Genomic DNA, 22,343 nt, shown 5'->3' with positions numbered 1-22,343 from the left:
GAGAAAGAAATGAAACAGGAAAAAAAGAAAAGAAAGAAAGAAAGAGAGAGAGAGAGAGAGAGCGAAAGGGAAAGAGGGAGGGAGGGGGAGGGAGGGAGGAATGAAGAAAGAAAGAGAGAGAGAGAGAGAGGAAGGAAAGAAAGAAAACAGGATTTTGTCTATTGATGAATTCATATCCATTTCTGAGAATCTTTTGACAATTCCAAAGACACCGGTGATGAGAACTTCCTTCTCCAAATTTTTAATAGCTGTCATTGCTAATAAAAAGAGAGGCCATAGCACTAGAAGGAGCAGTTGCCAGGCAATATCTCTATAGAGGTTGCAAACCTGGAAAATGATGGCAGGAACTAGGCCAGAAGTCTGGGAGAGGTAGTGGTATGGATGACGGAGTTCAGGTAAATACTGCTTTTTCCAAGGACCTTAGACACAACATCTTAAGCTGCTTCCACTGGGGATCTGACAGGATGTGATGACTGAGATGGAGTTGGTGATCCAGACCATCTGGCACATGCTAACAACTCCAGTTTTCACCAAGCTCATCTCAGAACAAGGGCTGTCTCTGTGGTCAGACCTGTACCTGCAAAGACCCGTTCAAGGGAAATAAGTTACTGTAGAAAGTCTCAGCTTTAGACAGACATCCAGGCTTACAGTTGGTGTGAGGTAAAGGAGATCTAATCACAAGGAAATATATTGTGGTTCCATACTCTAGCTTCACAAAACAGATTAGAGTAGGGGATCTCCCTGATACCATCTAAAGTACCCTGGAGGACTAAACCAGAGACCTTAGGGACAATGAAGTCCAGAGGTAAGTCCCAACTTCCTGAGAGAATCACAGAATTATAAAACCACAGAATGTCAGTCACCAAGGACCTTAGAAATCATCTGGCCCGCATCTAGTAAGTTGTCCATCCAGGATTCAAACCCAGATTCAGAGGATCATGATTTTCGAGTTGGAATGGTCACAGAGGACAGGATACAACCCCAGGTACTCTGTCACCAAATATGATACTATTTTCACTTGGCCATGAGGCTGTTCTTGGAAAGCAAGGCAAGCAATCAGAACTGAAATGGACACAAGAAAAAGAGCAGACTTATTACTATGTCTTATTACGGAACAGACTCCTAACTAGCCTTGGATAAATGGGGCTTTGCTAGGGGACTGATATGGCAGTGGATACATTGCATTTAATGAAAACTGCTATTCCTGTGGGTCACCTCCTCCATAGGCACAGGGAGCAAAGGACTCAGGAAGGCGGGGGAGAAATCACCTCCTCTCTACATAATTACCCATAATTTATCTGTCTTCTGTGTTACCTCATCCTTCAACATCATACTGATGTTCTCTCTCTCTCTCTCTCTCTCTCTCTCTCTCTCTCTCTCTCTCTCTGTCTCTCTGTCTCTGTCTCTGTCTGTGTGTGTGTGTCTGTCTCTGTCTCTTTCTGTCTCTTTCTCTGTCTCTCTCTCTGTCTCTGTCTTTTTCTCTATCTGTCTCTGTCTCTTTTTCTCTGTGTCTCTCTCTCGTTTTCTATCTTCTCTGTCTCTCTCTGTCTCTGTATGTGTCTCTGTCTGTCTGTCTCTGTCTCTGTCTCTCTCTGCCTCTCTCTGTTTCTTCTCTCTGTCTCTCTTTGTCTCTCTGTGTCTCTCTCTGTCTCTGTCTCTCACTGTGTCTCTCCCTCTTTCTGTCTCTCTCTCTCTCTCTCTCTCTCTCTCTCTCTCTCTCCATCTCTGTCTCTGTCTCTCTTTGTTTCTCTCTCTGTCTCTGTCTCTCTCTTTCTCTCTTTCTGTCACAAACACACACACACACACACACACACACACACACACACACACACACACCTGTCCCAGCTATAGTTCTAGTTAATGATGTCTCTTACAAACTCTGATGCTTTCAATCTCAGTTTTTTCCCAAAGGCTGAAACAGAGTAGGATATCCTTTCAGGAGAGCTTAGTAACTTCTGCTATGATATCCAAAAGATACTTAATTCTCCTTTCACTTTAGCTCACTCAATCTCAGTTTCCTCAGCTGTTAAAATAGGATGTTCAGTTAATATTTTCTGAGCATCCTTTAAGTTTAAAATTTAGGAGTTTATAAAACTGAATTTGAATTCTGGCTTTCCCACCACTAGTTGTGTGTCCTTGTGCAAAGATACTTTCCTCTACCTGGGGTTCAGTCTCCTAATCTGTGAAATGAAGGGGTTCAGCTGAATGATGTCTAAAGTCCTTGCTGACTCAGGTACTCTACAGTGTTATAATTTTCCAGGACAGACAAGTAGAGTATTTGTGAAGCTTCAATAAATCCCACACCTTGCTTCAGCTCCACTCCATTCCAGTTAACAAAAAGGACAATTCTCCAGCAGGCATTAGTGTGCTACCAGTATAGCAGGCCTGGCAAGGCTGACTAGTATGAGTTGTGCCAGAGGGCACAGACCAGCTAACCACTGACCACATGTCACCACAACACTCCTGAATGCCTGAGGCAGATTAAAATGTAATTGGAAGTATTTAACAAAATAAAGAAATAGATATTGATGTAGATATAACATAAGCAATATTACATTTAAATTAAATCAATATACCATCTTCAGTGATCCTTATGTTTGGACTAAGGGCATCCATTTCAATCTAAGTTTGACAGCTGTAGGATAGATATAGAATAGAAAGGAAAGTCTGAGATTAGAAGGGAAGCAATAAACTGGGAAAATATTTTTACAGTCAAAGGTTCTGATAAAGGCCTCATTTCCAAAATATATAGAGAATTAACTCTAATTTATAAAAAATCAAGCCATTCTCCAATTGAAAAATGGTCAAAGGATATGAACAGACAATTCTCAGATGAAGAAATTGAAACTATTTCTAGTCATATGAAAAGATGCTCCAAGTCATTATTAATCAGAGAAATGCAAATTAAGACAACTCTAAGATACCACTACACACCTGTCAGATTGGCTAAGATGACAGGAAAAAATAATGATGATTGTTGGAGGGGATGCGGGAAAACTGGGACATTGATGCATTGTTGGTGGAGTTGTGAACGAATCCAACCATTTTGGAGAGTAGTTTGGAACTATGCTCAAAAAGTTATCTAACTGTGCATACCCTTTGATCCAGTAATGTTACTACTGGGCTTATATCCCAAAGAGATCATAAAGAAGGGAAAGGAACCTGTATGTGCATGAATGTTTATGGCAGCCCTCTTTGTAGTGGCTAGAAACTGGAAACTGAGTGGATGCCCATCAGTTGGAGAATGGCTGAATAAATTGTGGTATATGAATATTATGGAATATTATTGTTCTGTAAGAAATGACCAACAGGATGATTTCAGAAAGGCCTGGAGAGACTTACACGAACTGATGCTGAGTGAAATGAGCAGGACCAGGAGATCATTATATACTTCAACAACAATACTATATGATGACCAGTTCTGATGGACCTGGCCATCCTCAGCAATGAGATCAACCAAATCATTTCCAATGGAGCAGTAATGAACTGAACCAGCTACGCCCAGAGAAAGAACTCTGGGTGATGACTAAAAACCATTACATTGAATTCCCAATCCCTATATTTATGCCCACCTGCATTTTGGATTTCCTTCACAAGCTAATTGTACAATATTTCAGTCTGATTCTTTTTGTACAGCAAAATAACGGTTTGGTCATGTATACTTATTGTGTATCTAATTTATATTTTAATATATTTAACATCTACTGGTCATCCTGCCAGGAGGGGGTGGGGGGTAAGAGGTGAAAAATTGGAACAAGAGGTTTGGCAATTGTTAATGCTGTAAAGTTACTCATATATATAACCTGTAAATAAAAGGCTATTAAATAAAAAAAGAAAAGAAAAGAAAAATAAATAAATAAATGAAATAAAATAAAATAAAAAAAAGAAAGGAAAGTCTGCTGGGCTTGGAGTCAAGAAACTCCACTGTGTAATCTTAATCAAGTTACTCACCTCTTTGAGCTTCAATTTGTATAATAATAATATTTATCTAGAATTTGACGGGGGTTGGATGATCTCTGAAGTCATTTTGGGTTCTGACATTCTACTTCTAAATATTCTACATTATAATCTTCCTTCCAGTGCTACATTTTTATGTTCTAAGGTTCATTGAATGCTGTTGTTCTGTGTTCTAAGTTTAGTCATGTCAACTTGGAAATTATTTAGTACAATTTTCACATTTTACAGATGAGGAAACTGAAGCTTATAAAAGGGAAATGAGTTGCCCAAAGTCAAGCAGCAAGTCCATGGTACAGCCAGGACCAGAGCCAAGGTTTCCTGACCAACTCCCAATTCATCAATTTTTTTTTTTAGATTTTATGTTTCTCTCACACTTGCTGGTCATACAGGGATCGTGTTACAGCTTAAACCTACTAGTAATGAGCACAAGAGCTTTGAAGTACTTCAATTCTATCTTAAAGAAATTCACTCCTCCTTAGGCAGCCTAATGCTCCAACCCTCAATCTCAGTGGCTCATCATATTGGTGCCAGATTTAGAGCAGACACTCAGTTGGTTTTAATTTTTTTTTAGCTCAAAGAACTCAAGAGATCCACTACTTTAACCTCCCCTGAAACAACAAACCTTTACCACATATCCAGGGATTCTCTTCACTGTATCATATTCCTTATTACTTATCCAAAGGTAACATTGTAACTACTCTTTCTGCCACAAATTTTTGCAATGTCCTTTGGCAAAAAAAAAAAAAAAAAAAAAGTCTCAATAAATAATAGACTGATTGATTGATTCCTGCCTGGGAGAGTTCCATGTATAATGTCATTCCAAGGGAAAGGATGGATAAAAGATGGAAGGAGAGGGTGTATTGGCAAATACTCCTGATTAGATTGCTGATGACTGATGGTTGGCAGCACCGCCCTCTTATGATCCCATTGGAGCTGATCTTCCACCTTCCCTATCTGTGAGGTCCTTGTCTATGTCATCCCATAATTCCTCCAGAAAAGATCCTCCCCATGCATTGGAAGCAAACCTTTAAGTCTTTTATTTTTTGTGCATCATAATTTAGCTACCAATCCCTTACCTCCACTACAAATCCTTGATGCTGCCTTTTATACCATGTTTCAGATGCAAGTCATTATTGGCAACATGACCATAGTCAGCTGATCCAAGTCATACAATTCTCCTTTGGTTCACTTCCAATATTGGTATTTATGAGACCATGGTGTTCTATAGTTCACAAAGAGGATATTGATATCAGGAAAGTGTGTGTGTGTGTGTGTGTGTGTGTGTGTGTATGTGTATGTGTGTGTGCTCACTAAAAGTTGCTAAGACGGTCCATATTCTCTATTTATAGCCAATTCTGGTCTTAACTCACTGTCCATCTTCCTAGTTTATCCAAGATAGACAATCTGATGAAACAACTCAATGGGTTGCCCAACTAAAAGCATGCCATAGTCTGGATTGACTATAGGTATCTTTTATCCACTTTCTCCCCCAAATGGATAGTTAAATCAGTCTCTTTCATTTCAAAGTTCATTGATAGGCATTAATTCATTCAGTAAACATTCAACAAATATTTACTAAAAATACAACTTTATGTTGAGAACACTGGGTTCGAGGGCTGGGGATTTTATGTTCTAATACCCAAACAGGAAGCAAAACCACTTAAATAGACAAACACCCCAACCCTCTAATCCCAAAGGTTCTGATACTCATTCCAATATGCTAATGGACCCACATACAGGCATTTTCTCCACACTTGCAGACTGCAACCCTTTCATGTCTTTCCATCTGGTTTAATTTCTTCCCATGAATCCTTCATAAAGCATCAAGACAGTACAAGGAAATGAAAAGAAGGCAAAGAAAGGGAAAGGAAGGGAAGGGATGGGAAAGGAAGAAAATGGAAAAACATTCATTTTGTAATTATTATGTTCCAGACACAATGCAATCACTTTAAAAATATTATCTGATTTGTTCCTCATAACAACCTTGCAAGATAATGTCATTATCTCCATTTTACAGTTGAGGAAACTGAGGTAGACAGAAGTTAAGTGACTTACCCAGGATCACACAGCTAACAAGAATCTGAGGCTGAGTTTGAATCCAGGTCTTCCTCTACCATATCTACTTCCCCTACAGCCCCTTGAGTTGACAAAGCTCTTTTCACCACTCTGACCTATGACGAATTACTAGGGTGCTGACTACTACATTCTGTGTGGTTGTGTGGGGAGTGGGTGTGGGGAGGGTCTCCCCTTGGAGACCATGGCAGGACACATGATTCCCATGACTTCATCAAGCTAAGTTTTCAGTGGAAGGAAATCTTCTTCCAACGTAGATCAGTCCTCCTCTGAAATAACTAAATTTTATCTGTACCACTAAGAAATAAGAGTAATATTTCCAAAGTCACAGAGTCAGGATATATCAGACCTATATATTGTGGCATAACAGACAATAAACCTCTCCAGTCTCGCTTAGTCTGGTCCTCAGATGCCAGGCACAAGATCTATCACTAAGACCATACTCAAAGCTTTTCTAGCTTGGTAGGACCTTCCAGAGTTTTCACTCTGATGGCAAAGCCCTAAAGAATCCAGGTTCACCTCCATGTTCTTTCAATTACACCTTACTGCTTCTCCCCAAAGCATCTAAGGAAAACTTTAGTGGAGGCCAGATGGTCAATATTCTGTGAAACCAGAGGTCACACTAGATGATCTCTGAGCTCCCTTCTGCCTGAAACTTATGTTTCATATGTTCCTATGACATTATGAAATTTATGATCCTGTATGAAGCCTAACATTCCCCTCCTTTCCCTTCCTAAGACCATTAAAGCTCTGTTTGAATGTCTGAGATACTGCCCATCTCTCAATGGGGTCACTGAACAGCTGTGCCCAGTCAACCAAACTGCCTATCATTAAACTCATTTTTTTTCTCATTGTCTTCCTTTTCCTATTAAATAGATGGTTGAGTTTGTGAGAGGGTGGGAGCTAAGGCCAGATATAAAACAGTCCAGTGGTTGTAGAGCTCAAGAATACAACACACAGAGAAGATGGCGACTCTTCCAAGCTAACTAATGCCTTGAGTTTCAAAAAAAAGTCCTTCGTCAAGGGGAAAGCAGAGTGATAGAATGCAAATTTGAGCATTGGACTAGAAGACAAGAGACCGGCTTTCTGGCTTAGGCTCTGCCATGAATTCATTATGTTACCAACAAGTAAGTTACTTTTCTTTGCTGATTCTTGGTTGTTGGTGGGGTTTCAGTTGTCAGAGGTTCCAGATTCCCAGAACTTTAGAACTGGGAAGGGCTTGATGCAGGATTCCTTGCTACAGCATCCTTGGCAAATGGTCAACCAGCCTCTGCTCAAATATACCAAATAACAGGGAACTCACTACTAATAAAACTGACTTTAAACAACACACACACACACACACACACACACACACACTTATGGACAACTAAAATTTATGGAATTAGAGGATTCTGGACCTGGCAAGGATCTTAGAGATACCTAGCTCAATGCCCTCACTTTATAGAGAAGAGATTCAAGATGCAGAGAGGAAGAGTCTTAGTCAAAGACAAGGTATAATAATGAGAAACTCAAGTCTCTTAATACCCAGCCCAGGGCTCTCCCCACTGGAAAGTACCATTGCTGAGATTACTGGCTAGCTGTTGGCAAGTCAGCAAGCAAACATCTTGTTTCAGGAGAATGGAAGAAAATAAAATAAAATAAAATAGCGAGCACAGGATGGAAGTACAAAACCTCATTAAAGAGGAATCCACCACAGACGGGCTGTAAAAGCTGAACATTGTAAGCTATAAAAATTAATGGCATCAGGCAAGAGGATGCCTGGGGAAGAAGGGACTGTGACTGAGGGCAGCCAGCCATGAGGAAGGGGAATGGGGAAAAAAAAAAAAAAAAAAAAAAAAAAAAAAAAAAAAGACTTGTAGAATCATAGCATTTCTGAGTTAGAATGGCTCTGAGAACTTAGTTGGAAGAGACTTTGGAATACAGAGTCCAAGCTGGATGGGATCTTAGACTATAGAATGTTAGAACTAAGAAGGGCCTCAGGAACTATGTAAGCCAATACTCTCATTTTACAGATAAGAAAGCTGAGACAATAAAAGGAAGGACAGTTATCTATGGCCACACTCAAAACTGAGACATGTCACAATTCCATATTTCTATTTCTACAGCATTATATGGACCCATTTCTTTGCAACAGTCCATGAAGGAGCTAGAATAAACTGTCATAACTATATTTTACAGATGAGGAAACTAAGTCTCAGAGAGGGAAAGTGGCTTGCACTGTCAGCAACACAGTGAGGCTTTGTACCCAGATCTTCTGTTTCCAGGGCTCTAGTATCTCAATTTGGGTGCCCTGAGTGAGCAGTCTTGTGCCTCATAAGTTCCCCTGTGGAGAGAAAAAGGATGGTGGGATCCTAGAAAGCTGTGGAAATAGGACTCATGCACGATTAAGAAAAAAATACTTCCCTCCAAGAGACCTTTCCTGATTCCCTCAGTTATTAATATTCACACACGCTGAAATTACTTTCATATTCTGTCTTTATTTATCTGAACAAGTTTTGCTGCACATGTCACCCTGTAAAATTTAAGCTCTTGGAGGGCAAAGACTGTTGTACATCTGTATTTGTGTATCTAGCAGTTTCACAGTACCAGGCAAATATTGGGTTCTTAATACATGTTTGCTAATTAACTGATTGCTTAAAGACTGTTTATAATAATGTGCTAGCCTGTAAGTCCTTTGAACATTTGGAGAAAGGGCAGATCAATGAGAATTGGAATCAAGTAGATTTGCCTGAATTGAATGGCATGATAGGAAAAGCACTAATCATAGATTCTAGAGTTATTGTTTAGTCATTTTTTAGTCATGTCACTTTGGGACTTTCTTGGCAAAAACACTGGAGTGTTTTGCCATTTCCTTCTCTGGCTCATTTTATAGATGAGGCAACTGAGGCAAACAGAGTTAAGTGACCTTCCCAGGGTCACACAATGAGTGAGCATTTGAGGCCAGATTTGAACGCAGGGAGAGGAGTACTTTCTGAACCTCTATCTGAATCTCTATCCCCTGTGCTACCTACCTGCCCTAAATCTAAGAACCTGTATTCTAATCTTTGTTCCAACTGGCTAACTGATCTTTGGCAAGTAACTCTAATTCGATGGACCTCAGTTTACTCATCTTTGAAATAAAATGATTGAACATGATGATTCCTGAAGTGCCTATAATTCTGTACTTCTTAGTTTCTTCACTCAGATCCTTTTCTGTTGCTTTATCTTAATGAGCAGCAAAGGATTTGAATGACACTGGGACCTGAAACTGAAACTATTCAAGTACCAGTTCTGGTATGTCCTATAAAAGCAGAAAGATTTCGCGTATAGACACCAGCATATCTGTAACTAGGAAAGTATCAGAATGCCCTCTTCTAGAATCTATGTCTTCACTAGGACTGCTGGATTCAACATCCTTATCAATATATACATTTCTCCTAACATTTTAGAATTCCAAGAGTCATGATTTTATGGCTAAGATTCTATAAGTCTAAGATTCTATGCTGTCTTGATTCTATAGGCTATGATTGATTCCATGACACTCAGAATCTAAGATTCTATGATTCTTCGGGTCTACATCTCTTAGATTCCATGATTGAATGGTTCTGTGGCTTTAACATTCAAAGATTTTAAGATTCTATAACTTTCAGGCAATTCCAGAGCAGCATTGAGAAAATGCTGTTTCAGAGAACTGACAAAGTAGAGGGATTGTCAGCTCCCTTTGGGGCCATCTCGGGCTTATTTATGTAGTCCTTAGCCCACAAGGACCTGAAAGCATCTCTGCAAAAGGACAGCCAATTAATGAGAAGGGGAGGGGGAGGACCAGATCACTAGGGAAAGCCAGGTGGAGAGGAGAGATTGGGCTGGAGGAAGGGAGGGAGGGAAGAAGACACATTTCCTGGTTGATTCTCCTCATTTCTTTCCCTTTCATATTTGATTTCCGTCTCAATTTGAGTAATTATTCCCCACTCAGCGTCATTTCTTTCCTTCATTCAAATGGGGGGGAAAATATACCAGCATCCTTTTTTTTTCTTCTATTTTTTGTTCTTTTTTTCAGGATTGGCACAGCTGCTCCCTGCAGGGGGCAGAGAAGACTGGGGAAGGTGGGGCGGGGGGTGGATCATAAAAGATAGGCAAGTCTTGAAAGTTCCACCAAGTTTATTCTCCATTAGGCTTTTTCCCCACTCCCCATCCCCATTCCAATGGGTGTCCTAAGCTGACAAAGGTTCAGTTCATATCTATCCCTCTTAATCCTTTTCTAGGGACTTGCATTTTAAATGTCTCCTTGGAAACTCACCTCAGCCCTATGAGAGAGGCAGGGCATGTATGAGTTTCCAGTCCCATTAGGCAGATGACATTACTAAAGTCCAGAAAGGAAAAAGTAGCACACATAGTTCTTGACAGACCCAAGATCTGAACCCAGATGTTCTGACTACTTCTTTCCACTGCAGTGAGCTTTCCCACTCATTCGGGTGCAAGGGGAAGTTGCTCAAAGGTGTTCTTTATCAACTTGATGACTTCCTCCCACCAACTTGATGAGCTTACAAGATACTGACCTTTCCCCAAACAAGTATGACAGGGCATCCCAAGGAGATAGGCAAACACACTGGAACTTCTCTAAAAAGATCCCAGAAATTCCTCTTATTGATTCCCAGTGAGCAAGGCTGCTTGAGAGTGATTGAGAACTGTTAGAAGGACTAGAGTTTTGTCAAATAATCCACCCCATCTCCCACAATTTATAGAAAATAAGCTGTGAAACCAATTCGGAGCTGTTCATAATATGCCTTCTTTGCCTTTTCCACTTTCCTTTAGAGCAAAGCAAGGCTGGGAGGAGGGAAGAAAGAAGGAGCAGCATTTCTCTCTTTTCCCTCCACCCCCTTCCCCTTTGAGCAGCTGAAACACTTGGCAGGGGCAGGCATATTTCTGCTTACTCAGTCTGACCATGATGCTCATGAATCCCAAACTCCTCTGTGAGGAAAAGAGGTTTTTGAATTCTCAAGGCAGTTTGATCCTAGATTTTGGACTTTCAGCCAGAAATGCAAGCTTTCCTAGGCAACAACATCTGGGCAGCTTTGGAAGTCATCTCATAAACCACTCTCCCTTTGGAGAGAATTTGTGGTTAAGGGTTGACCTAAATCTGAAGGACTAACTCAGTGATTTGGAGGATGGTCAGGGGAAGAAGGGAGTCTCAGGACTTTGCTAATCCCACTCTTACTGCGTAAGTTCAGATCCACCGTAAGGGAAATGTTGTCTGGCAGCCTCCAAGGTGTATTGACCTTTCAGGGGGAATCAATCAGGCTTCTGGATTACTTTGAGTGTTTCTATGTTCTCCAAGAGGACCATGACATCAGGAGGTAATGCCATGACTTGCAAGTGGATTATATTTCAGTGAGGGAGGACTGTGCAAGGTCACTTACCTCACTTTCCCCTCCAGAGCCATCTGAGACCAGTGGCCAGATATAGATCAGGACAGCTCTAAATTAAGCTTAGATTTTTAAACTAAGATCATCAACAGGTCTCAGTTTGATTGAGGCTGTACCCATTCTGTGATTAAAGTTAAGGAGAAATTATCTGCTTATGGATTCCTATGAATCTTCGACATCTTAAGCATTTTCTTTAAGCCTTAAAATTAAGACTGTTCCACAGATATCCATATTATACACTGTTTGTAAGCTTGCAAGCACCTTAAAAAGCAGACTCTCTCTTATGCCTTTCTTTCTATCCCCAGCACCTAGAACAATAACTGGTACATAGTAGGTGCTTAATAAATGTTGAGTGACTAGATGAATGATTCTCTGGGAGCTAGTTAGTATGTAATTTCATTTGTAGAACCCTAGACTAAACCGAACTACGGGGGTAATGTATTTAGAGATTTTCCTGGGATATTTCAAGTAGGAATAATGAGCCAAGAAGAGAAAACCACTATCTTCAGCCCCAAGACTGAACCCAGTCCTTTTGAGTCTAGTCTTAGAAGGATGGGGGAGGAAGGGGAGCTGAGGGGGAGAGGAAGAGAATAAGAAACATTCATCAGCACCTACAACCCACTCAGCCTTGTCCTATCCACACTAGAAGCAAATGGACAAAGGTGGGTAATCACCAAAGCACAGCCTCTTAAGAGTAAGAATGACCCTCAGTATTCACTTAGTCCACACTGCTTCTGAACAATCATCTCCTTGACAACATCCCATTAGTTTATTACTTCCCAAAGCATCCTATCCCACTTGTGAATTGCTCTAATAGTTACTGAGTTTTTCCTTCCTTCTCTCTCCTTACCCACTGCTCCTAAATCTGACCTCTAGGGCCAAGCTGAACAAGATAAAATCCTCTAGCTCATGACAGCTGTTCAAATACGAGGGGATAATTATTCTCCCAGACACCAGATCCTCTCTTTTCTAGGCTAAATATTACCAATTGATTCAACAGTTCCTCATATGGTCTGGTCTCCAGTCCCTCAACCTCCTGGTCATCCTCTTATAAATATGAAACAGTCCACAAATGTCCTCCTAACATGTAGGAATAGGTACTAGACCTAATTTCATTTGTATAGGGAACTTCTAGTTGGGAAAGTTCTTTCTACCAATTTTTATTATCATTTATAGTCTTACATAGCTACCTGTGGCAGTTAGAGATCCAATGTGTTGACCAAGGTCACAGAGCCCATGTCAGAAGCTTCATGTGAAGCCCACTCTTCTTGGATCTGAGGATGGCTCCCAACCATGATGACTCATGTGGTCTGACCTTGACAGAGTATTGTTATCTGCCTCATTCTGGAGATTAAACTTCTCTTTGTGATGATTAAGCCTGAAACAAGGCATACTCCCTGCCCTCAGGGAGCTCTCTGTTTAATAGGGCAGAGAAGACATGGATTTATTTATCACTTTAAGGCCATAAAAGAAGCAAAGACTTAATTAAAACTGTGGAAATTCAGAAAGAAAGCACGACACTGGGGGATGGGTAGGAGAGAAGAGATCAAAGAGGCTTGGCAAGGCTTCCTGGTATTCATGCTCTATTCTTAAGCCTAGAAATGACTTGAGTTATTTTGGTTTTTCTTGCAAAGTGCTGGTGAGCACATCCTTGATGAATGTCAACTTGGATTTTTAAAGCTTCATGTAACTCTCCAGCACGCAATGCCTCTGACATTCCTAGAGGAATATCCAGTGCAATTGCTTATTACAAATGAACCCAGAATGTGGGGGAAGGGGAGGTTGGAGGAGGGGAGTCCTGCTAACAAAATTAACTTCAAGTTTGTTATTAACAGCTCACCTTTCTGGGCCTCCCATTTCCTCTTCTGTAACATGGGGATAATAATAATACCTACCTCATTTGTGAAAATTAAATGAGATAATGTACAGAGTTTTGCAAACATTTAAGCACTGAATATATGTTATTGTTAAATATTTTACATAGTAGTTTTCCAGAGAGAGTTTTATATACACTGTCTTATTTAATCCTCAAAACAACCCTGTGATGTAGATTTTATTTTTATCCTTATTTAACTCCTCCTTCTCTTCACGTTTGGCTTTCTTGCTGTTCCTAACATAGGACTCCATTTCCTGATTTTCTACATTTTCACCACTTCTCGCTTATATTTTCGTGTCTTCTTTCACACAGCTAAAATTCTACTGTCTGCAAAAAAAAATTTTTTTTCACAGATCCTTAATGCTTGTGCCTTCCCTCTTAGGTTATCTCTATTTTATCCTGTATTTAACTTGTGTATAAATAGTAGTTTTTATGTTGTCTCACCCACTGACCCATGAGTACCTTGAGAGCAAGTGCAGTTTAATGCCTTGCTTTGTATATCTAGTGCTTAGTACAATTCCTGGCACTTAGTAGGCACTTAAACCCTTGGGATTCAGAAAAGTTTAAGTAACTCACCTACTCATCAGACAGCTAGTAAATGTCAGAGATGGACTATGAATCTGGGCTTCCACTCACTTCATATCCACTGTTCCATTCACTCTGTCAATCTGGTTCTACAAGGACCCATGACCTTAGTAATATAGATCCTCCTTTCATCAGTGCAGGTGTCAATCTCTCTAACAATGATTACTTGAGCTGCTTCGCCTGAAAAATCCATCCCTCAAGAATTGCCCCTTGGGTAGAGAGCTTCTCTGTATTTGATTAGGCTAGTCAAGGAGTGACTGATAAAAAATTTATTGCCAGGCCCAACTTAAAATCTTTGTGGATGGATGGAATCTATCATGGTTTACATTGCTCTGGCTTAGCTTTCAAGAGTCCAAGTCACTTGTTTCCACACCATAATAAAATATTGTAAGTTTGATATCAAAACATTATCAACATCCTCATCATCCTTATAATGAATGATCCACCAAGCTATGACCCACAATCACTAGGAAAAAATGTTGATCTACAATCCATTAGGAATGCTATCCTAAATATACATAATCTAAAAGCAATGTAGGATAAAAAAATTTAACTTAAAAAAACCTAGTGAAGAAAATAAAAATCACGTGAAAATAAGGTAAAGTTCATATAATCCCCATCATCCTGGCTGTTTCTGAAATTGTGACAAACATGCCCAATTTATAACCCAATTTTTTTCAATTATCAAAAAAAAATGTACTATTTTATCGACTCTGCAATAGTAGAGATAGGACAGTACCTGGAATTAATGGGAATATGGAACTCCCAATTGAGGAAATCACCTCTCTCAATATAGCTTGGTACCTTTTCTGCAATTTATAGTCTTAGAGCATTACTGAGGGCATTAAGAAGTTATTTAACTTACCCAAGGACACACAGCTAAGATATATTAGAAGGCAGATACATATAGTAAAGAACAGTAGCAAGATACCAACTAGACCTGGATGAACTCCATCAAATAAAATAAGAAAATTCAGATAAAATAAAATAATAAAAATAACTGATATTTATATAGCTTTTTAAGGTTTGCAACGCACTTTGCATAGCTATTTCATTTGTTAATGCCAAAAGCTACAGTTTCTATTATCTCCATTTTCCAAAGAGGAAAACAGAAGCTTAAGTAGAGGAAAAGTGAATTGCAGAATCCCACAGAAGATAAGCATCCTTAAGTAGAACTGAACTCAAGACTTTCTGACTCTAAGACCAGTATTTTATCCATTTATTATAAGAAATAGGTATGTGTGTGTGTGTGTGTGTGTGTGTGTGTGTGTGTACATATGATTCTCTACTGATATCACATAATAATGCATCCTATATTTATTTATCTGTGTTTATACCTTATCCCTTACTAGATTGTAAGTTCCAGAATTCAAGGACTATATAAATCCTCCACCAACTAATACAAAGTTCTGTATATAGTAAACATTCAAGAAATGTTTATTAAATTTAATTCAATTGAATTGACAAGCAGAACATGAGGGAGGGGAATGAATATCAGTCTGAAGCTGTTCTGGGAAGAAAAATATGTCAACAGATGTTATAATCTTTTTCCTCCTTGAAATTTCAAAATTACAGTTAGAAATATTGAAAAAGGAAACAAGATTATGGGATCATAGATTTGGAACTGAAAGAGACTTTATAGGTTATCTTTCTTGTCCAGGCATTTCATTTTACAAATAAGGAAACTGAGCACCAAAGAGAAGGGACTTGCTCAAAATGCTACAAGAAATAATTGAAAGAATTAGGATGACATGGAGAGTCCTAGGTAAGAAGTCACAAGACCTGGACTCTATCTCTAAAGTTTTCTATGACCTAGGGCACTCATGAAGCAAATTTGGGCCTTAGTACACTTATATATAAAACAGAAGTCATTCTATCCTGAACCACTGTACCATAGTAGAATCACAGAGAATTATCAAATCACTGAGAACAGATAATATTAGAGTTAGAAAGGAGACCAATAATCATCTAATTCAGCCTTCTTTATTTTTCACACATCACATGCAGATTAACAATACAATTCACTTCCATTGTTACTGAAAGAATATTTGACCCATATAACTGGTTTCTTTCTTGGTTAGCTGGCTGAAAGTTAATTAAAGGCAAATTCATTCAGACAGATGGTTTGGGCTCCATCAAGGAGTGAAACAGTTTGTGGTGGACCCAAGTTCCTGGTCTCCCTGATCCTTTAATTCACATTCTGCTTTGTTGATCAGCTGTATAAGCAGAGAAAACAATGTTAAAGCTGGATGAGAACACAAAACATAAAATATCAGAAGTGAGAAGAATCTGAAAAGTTAGAATACAAAATATCTGAACTGGAAAGACCCTGAGAGTCATTAGTTTTAGCCTGTAATTATATTGTAGTTATTTTTTTTTTAAACTAACAAGATCTCCCATTCATGGCCTGGAAGGGGGTTAAGAGAGAAGGCAGTGAGAGGGGAAAAAATGTGTAACAAATTAACCAAGCAAAACAAATTCCCACATTGTTATATTTTAAAAACACATGTTTTATTCTATACATTTAGTCCTTCCTCTCTCTGTGTAAAGAGGTGGGTAGGGTAGCATATTTCATAGTTGACCCTCTATAATCATGATTGGTTATTGTTCTTGAGATTTTCCAAATAGTCCATTTTTAAAATGTTGTTATTTTTTTGTAGACAGTTTTCTTGGCTCTGCTCACTTTACTCTGTATCAGTTCATACAAGTCTTCCCAGGTTTTTTTTTTTTAATCATCCCCATCATAGTTTCATACAAAATAATATTTTGTCACATTCTTTGCCATAGACATCATTCAATTGATGCTAGTCCTTCATTTTACAGATAAGGAAATCAAAGCTCAGAGAGGAGAAATAGCTTGTCCAAGATTATAAAATGCTAGTAGTGGAATTGGAAATAGAAAATTAGGGCATTAGTGTCCAAAATTATGGAACATAGATATCTTAGATTTTTCTTGTACACTTATCTTGCTCCATCTTGGGTTGCATTTCCCAACTATTAAGTACCTAGAGATCTCTGCTGTACCTTTTTTTTCCCAATAGATAGATGATAGACAGATAGACAGATAGATAGATAGATAGATAGATAACAGATAATAGATAGAAATACACATAGAGATATAAATAGATCTTGTTTGATCTTGGATTGCATTGTATTTCCCAACTATTAAGTAATTGGAGATCGCTCCTTAGATCATCTTTTCCATTAAATTGATGGTTGATTAATAGAAAGATAGAAATATACATAGAGTTATAAAAAAGATTTTGTTCATGTTTGTGGCAGCCCTCTTTGTAGTGGCCAGAAACTGGAAACTGAGTGGATGCTCATCAATTGGAGAATGGCTGAATAAATTGTGGTATATGAATATTATGGAATATGATTGTTCTTAAGAAATGACCAGCAGTTTGATTTCAGAAAGGCCTGGAGAGATTTACATGAACTGATGCTGAGTGAAATGAGCAGGACCAGGAGATCATTATATACTTCAACAACAATATTATATGATGATCAATTCTGATGGATGTGGCCCACTTCAACAATGAAATGAACCAAATCAGTTCCAATAGAGCAGTAATGAATTGAACCAGCTACCCTCAGTGAAAGAACTCTGAGAGATGACTATGAACCACTACATAGAATTCCCAATCCCTCTATTTTTGTCTGCCTACATTTTTTATTTCCTTCACAGGCTAATTGTACCCTATTTCAAAGTCTGATTCTTTTTGTACAGCAAAATAACTGTATGGACATGTATACTTATATTGTATTTAATTTATACTTTAACATATTTAACATGTATTGGTCAACCTGCCATCTGGGGGAAGGAGTAGGGGGAAGGAGGGGGAAAGTTGGAACAAAAGGTTTTGCAACTGTCAGTGCTGAAAAATTACCCATGCATATATCTTGTAAATAAAAAGCTATAATAATAAAAAAGATCTTGTTCCATCTTGAATTGTGTTGTATTTCCCAACTGTTCATTGCCTAGAGATCTGTCCTAGACCCTCTTTTCTGATAGATAGGTAGAAAGATACATAGATAGATAGATAGAAAGACAGACAGACAGATAGAAAGATAAAATACACATAGAGATATAAATAGATATAAATATTCCCTGATTTGGGATCTCTTCAGCTGTCAAGGATTCAATTTTTATTTTTATACAGAGCCAAACATCTTGCCTCAATCTCTGTCCTGAGTTCTAGTCCTATATTACCAATTGCTTAATAGATATTTGTAACTGGATGCTGCATGTGTTGGAATCCTAGTGTTAACTCAATGGAATTGATACAATGCTTATTGGTTCACACCTTAGAGTGAATCCTTACAAGGTGATAAGTTGCTAATACTGATAGAAACAATGCTTGTGTTTACACCTTTAGAGAGCTCATATAAGCAAGAAGTATTTAAGTACTCATTGGAGTTCACACGTTTGGGAGATTTCAGGGTTTAGAATTACACCTCCCTTAAACCCTCCCTGGGAGGGGAGGAGTAAACCTTTGGGAGACAATATATAAGAAGCGGACTCAGTTGAGAATTCAGCTGAATTAGATTGAGAGGGTAGAGTCAAATGAGTTCAACTGAGTCAAATGAGCATTTGAATTATTACTTTTAAGTGAAATTAAGGCTGCCTCCAGAAAACCTCCCCAAGAAACTTGCTCTCAGAGAGAACCATTGTTATTTTAAAGAAGAAAAACACCACATCGCCCTGGCTGGCAGGCAAGAGGGGGGTCGGGGCAGCAGTGTCCGGCGCAGGAGCCGGGGTGCCACCATGGTCAAGAAGCAGAAAGGCTGCGTTGTGATAGACTTGGACACGGAGGACAACGGCAATGAAGAGAACCTGTATCAGGGGCTCTTGTCCCTAGCCAAACGGAAACGTAGTGACTATGAGGAGAAGGAGCAACCTGTTAGTCAGCCTGCAGCTTCTTCGGACTCTGAAACATCAGACAGTGCTGATGAGTGGACAGTTGGAGGCTCAAAAAATAAGAAAAAAGGAAAAACTGGGAAGATAGAGAAGAAGGGAACCATGAAAAAACAGACAAACAAAGCTGCTTCCTCAAGTAGCTCTGACAAAGACAGCTCATCTGAGAGTTCAGCCCCTGAAGAAGGTGAAGTATCTGACTCCGACAGTAACAGTTTCTCCTCCAGCTCAGATTCAGATTCTTCTTCTGAGGATGAGGAATTCCATGATGGATATGGAGAAGACCTCATGGGAGATAAAGAAGATAGGGCCAGTTTAGAACAAATGACAGAGAAGAAGTGGGAACAGGAACTGTTTAAATGGATAGAAAAGAGAGAGGTTCTGAAGAGAAGGTTTGAAATTAAGAAGAAATTAAAAACAGCCAAGAAGAAAGAAAAGAAAGAAAAAAAGAAAAAACAAGAAGAAGAAGAAGAGAAGAAAAAATTTACACAAATTCAAGAGTCCCAGGTCACATCCCATAATAAGGAGTGGCATTCCAAGCAGGATGGAAAACTAGACAAAAAATCTCAAGCCATGGAAGAACTGAAAGCAGAGGGAGAAAAACTGAAGAATAGAACAGCTGAGCTGATTGCCAAAAAACAACCATTAAAAACAAGCGAAGTTTACTTTGACAATGAAGAGGAAGAGGAGGAGGATAAGTCCAGTGAGAAGACAGATCATTCATCTAGGACAACATCATCTGATGAAGAGGAAGAAAAGGAAGAGGTTCCTCCAGTTTCTCTGCCTGAAAAGTTGAACCGAGTACGGTTATCTCGGCACAAGCTGGAACAGTGGTGTCACATGCCTTTCTTTGCTAAGACAGTCACAGGATGTTTTGTATGAATTGGCATTGGGGACCACAACAATAAACCTATCTATCAGGTGGCTGAAATCACTGGTGTGGTGGAAACAGCCAAGGTTTATCAGTTGGGTGGTACTAGGACAAATAAAGGATTGCAGCTGAGGTATGGCGATGACCTGCGTGTATTCCACTTGGAGTTTGTCTCAAACCAAGAGTTCACAGAAAGTGAATTTATGAAATGGAAAGAAGCGATGCTTTCTGCTGGCATGCAGCTACCTACCTTGGATGAAATCAAGAAGAAGGAAGTGTCCATTAAAGAAGCTTTGAATTATAAATTCAATGATCATATTGAAGAGATTGTAAAAGAGAAAGAGAGATTCAGAAAAGCTCCACCTAACTATGCTAAGAACAAAATGCAGCTTCTGAGGGAGAAGGCCATGGCAGAAGTTTTGGGAGACCAAGACAAGGCTAAACAAATCCAAGATCAACTGAATGAGTTGGAGGAAAGGGCAGAAGCCCTAGATCGGCAACGAACAAAGACTATTTCTGCCATCAGTTACATCAACCAACGGAATCGAGAATGGAACATTGTTGAGTCTGAGAAAGCCCTTGTGGCTGAAAGTCTCAGCATGAAAAATCAACAGATGGACCCCTTCACTAGGCGGCAGTGCAAACCAACTCTTGTCTCCAATTCCAGAGGCCCTGCTGTTCAAGCTGCCATCCTGGCTCAGCTGAATGCAAAATATGGCTCTGGGGCATTACCAGATGCTCCAAAGGAGACTAACAAGGGTCAAGGAAAGGACAAAGGCATCAGCTCTAAATCAGCCAGTGATTTCTCAGAGGACCTGTTCAAAGTGCATGATTTTGATGTGAAGATCGACTTGCAAGTTCCCAGTTCAGAATCAAAGACACTGGCCATCACCTCAAAGGCTCCCCCAGCCAAGGATGGTGCTCCAAGAAGGTCTCTGAATTTAGAAGATTATAAGAAACGACGAGGACTTATTTGAGCAAGCCCAGCCTGATGCTTCGGATCCTGCATACACCACGATGATGTTCCTCTTCTCCTCTTCTCCCTTGGTTTGCCTTCTTTGGGCTGGAGCAGCAGGGGTGCTGGGAAGAGATTCTTTAAACTGCCAGTCTCTCTTCGCCTCTCAGCTAACCGGGTCCAAGGAAAGAGATAACAAATAAAGATCTGAACTTTTATTACCTGGCTGCGTTTGGAGTAATTATTACTTTTAACTAAAACTAAGGCTGCCTCCAGAAAACCTCCCCAAAAAACCTGCTCCCTGAGAGAACCATTATTATTTTAAAGAAGAAAAACACCACAGCATGGACATCTCAAAATGAATATGTCCAAAAAAGGACTCATCACCATTTCCCAAACATCCAGCCCTCTTTATAACATCCTTCTAATAAATACACAACCCCCCTTCCAAATTCCAGTTCATGACCTTAGTATTATCCTCATCTCCTTCCTTGGTTAGGGATCAGCACTTGGTTAGGGATCAGAGAATCTGAGTTCATTCAAATCATAGTTCTGCCATTTGCTCCCCATGTGACTTGAGGAAACCTACTTTTCTCTCAAACTCAGTTTCTCCATCTCTAAAATGATTGGGTAGAATTAAATTCTACATGACAAGAAAGAAGAAGGGGAATGGAAGGGAAAGAGAGAGGAGAGGCGAGAAGAAAGGAAAGAGGAGAAGAGAAAAGAGCAGAGGAGAGGGGAGGAGAAAATAAAAAGAGAATGGAGGGAAAGTTAGGAAAATGAAGAGGAAAGGAAAAGAGTAGAGAAGAGAAAGGAGAGGAAGAAGGAAGGAAGGTCTTTTAAGTCTTTCAGATCAAAAACCTATGATTTTATCATGTCAAATCTCCTGAATCCCAACTCACGATGCTTTTTATTATACTTTATTGTATCCAGAGGTGACTCAAAAAAAACTGCTCTTCACTTAAGGAGAGTTTTATGATAACATCAGAGGGGAATTAAAAGGAAAATGTAATTAAAAGTCAACATAATGTAATATTTATTTATTAGCAATTCAGGAGGTAACTGTCACAGTGCATAGTACTGGATACTGAGTGCAAATCCTCCCTCAGATATTTACTACCTATATAACCCAGAATAAATCAGTTAACTTTTCTCCACCTCAATTTCCTCATCTGTAAATTAGGAATAAAATAGCACCTACTTTATGTAATAATCAAATGAGAATACATATATAAGGCTTTGAAAACCTCAAGGTGATATATAAACCTTAACTGCTACTTTTATGAACACCTCCATTTTACATAGCTTTGTATTCAATGCTGGAACTAAAATTTTTTAAGATTTAAGGGTCACTGAAATCTGGCTTCTACTTACCTGACTCTTCTTAACCTTTGCTAATCTCTTCTGAGACATCAGACAAATTGAATGACTCTCCCTCCCCCATTCTTGTCCAACTCCCTCCAACTTCTAACCTGGAATGAATTGCCCCTATGCCTCAAGTCAATGTCTGCTAATGTCCTTTTCTATCTTCCTTCAAACTAGATGCCATTTCCTCCACGAAGCTCTTATTGCTTTGTTTCCCTACTTACCATCCAAATAAATGAAAATTCTTCAAATTTCTCATGTTGCTTTCCTTGAACTTCTATTTTAAATTTATCTAGCTGAGGATATCTTTTTTTTTTCCCTGTAGGAACCCTATCAGC

The 22,343-nt window shown here is 39.2% G+C and overlaps 1 pseudogene; it reads left to right on the top strand.

Annotated features, from left to right (window-relative positions):
• Window positions 1–792: 792 nt before the first annotated feature.
• LOC100915137 lies at window positions 793–20,735 on the top strand (annotated as a pseudogene).
• Window positions 20,736–22,343: the final 1,608 nt, after the last annotated feature.

The sequence above is a fragment of the Sarcophilus harrisii genome, chromosome 1 (genome assembly GCF_902635505.1).
Source record: "Sarcophilus harrisii chromosome 1, mSarHar1.11, whole genome shotgun sequence".
NCBI classification, from domain to species: domain Eukaryota; kingdom Metazoa; phylum Chordata; class Mammalia; order Dasyuromorphia; family Dasyuridae; genus Sarcophilus; species Sarcophilus harrisii.
This window is presented reverse-complemented; position numbering and strand designations above follow the sequence as displayed.